The sequence below is a fragment of the Arvicanthis niloticus genome, chromosome 5 (genome assembly GCF_011762505.2).
Source record: "Arvicanthis niloticus isolate mArvNil1 chromosome 5, mArvNil1.pat.X, whole genome shotgun sequence".
Lineage (NCBI taxonomy): Eukaryota > Metazoa > Chordata > Mammalia > Rodentia > Muridae > Arvicanthis > Arvicanthis niloticus.
The window spans coordinates 8,428,419-8,430,698 of record NC_047662.1 but is presented as its reverse complement, the minus strand read 5'-3'; positions in this window follow the sequence as shown (position 1 = coordinate 8,430,698).

The following is a 2,280-nucleotide window of genomic DNA, read 5'->3' as shown; positions in this document are numbered from 1 at the left end:
CATCTTCTGCATTTTCACTTGGTGGTCTGTATTTTTTTTGCCGCAATGTATAGAATGGATGCCCATCATCGATGTGGTCCATTGCTTAAGTATCAGAGTAAGGGTTTTTGTGAAGGATGGTGTGTGGTTGTTCTTGGTTTTTCAGATTTTCACAAACTCCCTAGAGATGTTGCTTCTTTTCCAGCCTGATTTGGATGTCAGTTATTAGGCAAGGCTACATTTTAATGTTTGATTGTCATGTGTCAGCCTCCTGAGCACATGTCCAATGGTAGATGTACCCCCAACCTGTCCTGTTTGTCAACACATTTTAACAAAGTTAATGTTAAAATGCTTAATAGAAGAGAATATCTAAAATATTTAAATGTCTCATCTGTCAGAGATGTAATGAAGTAGAATAATCAGCAATCAACTGCATATCTCACAATACAGCTCAATTGCTATGGCTACGTGAATGATATTTGATAAGCCATGCTTCTTCATGTTCCCATAGTTACCTTTTGGCACTGCATCTTCAAATAGTGGCTTCTAAGGGAATTATCTAGAGGTGGTAGATGCTAAAACAGCAATGAAATTACTTTACATGGGAACATTTCTGGTGTGTGTGTGGTGTGTGTGTGTGTGTGTGTGTGTGTTACATATGTGTTATTACAGGTTTTTAGGCCATGACACATATGCTGAGATTGAAAGACAACTTTGTGGAGTCTACTTTGGCCATTTTTTATATGATGATCAAGGTCAGGTTGCTAGTTTTGCAACCCACAGACATTTCACACTGAGCCATCTCACTGATCCTCAAATAAGATTTAATCATCAATAAAATATTATCTTCTTTTCAGATTGTCAACATATTGTCACACCAAAATGGAAGAAAACAGGACAATTCAAATATTAAATCTTATTTGCAAATGACAATATATTCTGTTACCTTTTGTGTGTGTGTGTGTGTGAGTTTATACTTCGGACTGAATGCTTGTTCCTTGCACAGAACCACAAACGAATATCAGAGACTCACCTCTGTGGGGAAAGACAGCTGCTGCTGGGTCTGAGGAACTCAGTTCAATGTCTGCGAAACCCATATTACTTGTACAAACTTTTCTCTTATTTCTAGACTTGGGCTGTGGCAAGTACACACTCACACACCAGCACATATATAAATAATTTTGAAAAGATATTTATTTTATGTATATACATATACTGTCTTCAGACACACCAGAAGAGGGCATCAGATCCCATTACAGATGGTTATGAGCCACCACATGGTTGCTGGGAATTGAACTCAGGACCGCTGGAAGAGCAGTCAGTGCTCTTAACTACTGAGCCATCTCTCAAGCCCATATAAATAATTTTTTAAGCCCAAATAAGGGCCAATGAGGTCACTTGAACCAAACAACTCCTGGGTTTCATCTCTAGAATTCTTCATGTACCTGAAGTGGACAATAGACACTAGTGTAAATGGTCCTCTCACTCCCACATACACACCATGGCACAGGTGTGTACATAAACAGTTCAAACATTTTTAAATGGATGAAACTGATAAAGTAAATAACTCAATTATTTAGAATATATGAAATGATTTGCCGGTTTAAATTCTTACTGTAGGATTTCAAGAACTATTACTGTTTATGAAAACAATGATGGTTCATTTTTTTTTTAACCTTATTTTATCCTTTCATTTTATGATTTAAAGACAGGTCACTTTTTAAAAATGTATCTCAGGTGGGCTTAGAGTTGCTAGGAGATAGTTGCAGGTCAATCTCTCTGAGTTTGTGGCCAGCTTGGTCAACACAGTGAGTTCTAATAGAGCCATGGCTATGTAGGGATATCCTGTCTCAAAAAGATCCAAAAATAGTATATTTCAAATTATGAAAAATTTCCTAACAAAATCTGAGTAGACTCTGGTTGGTTTTAACAGACTTCCTGCCATCTTTACTCACATTAAGAGAACTGTTTTCGGGGGCTGGAGAGATGACTGGAGAGATACATAAAATAAAAGAGAGAGAACTGTTTGCAATGTAAATAAAAAGTAATGCTGAGAGTCCATTCACAGCGGGATGAGATGTGTTGAAACCTTCAATAACAATCTAACAGGACCAAGTCACCTTTGAGTGACAGGAGACGGAAGGAGCGATGAAGCATCTTTGTCCTCTGCTTTATAAGGACATATTTGAGAGCTGGAGAGTTAGTGGTACTGCTCCTCTGTGTACTGAAGTTTGCCTCCCAGCACCCACACCAGATGGCCCCGGTCAAGGACATATAAGGTGCTGTGAATGATGGGAAGAC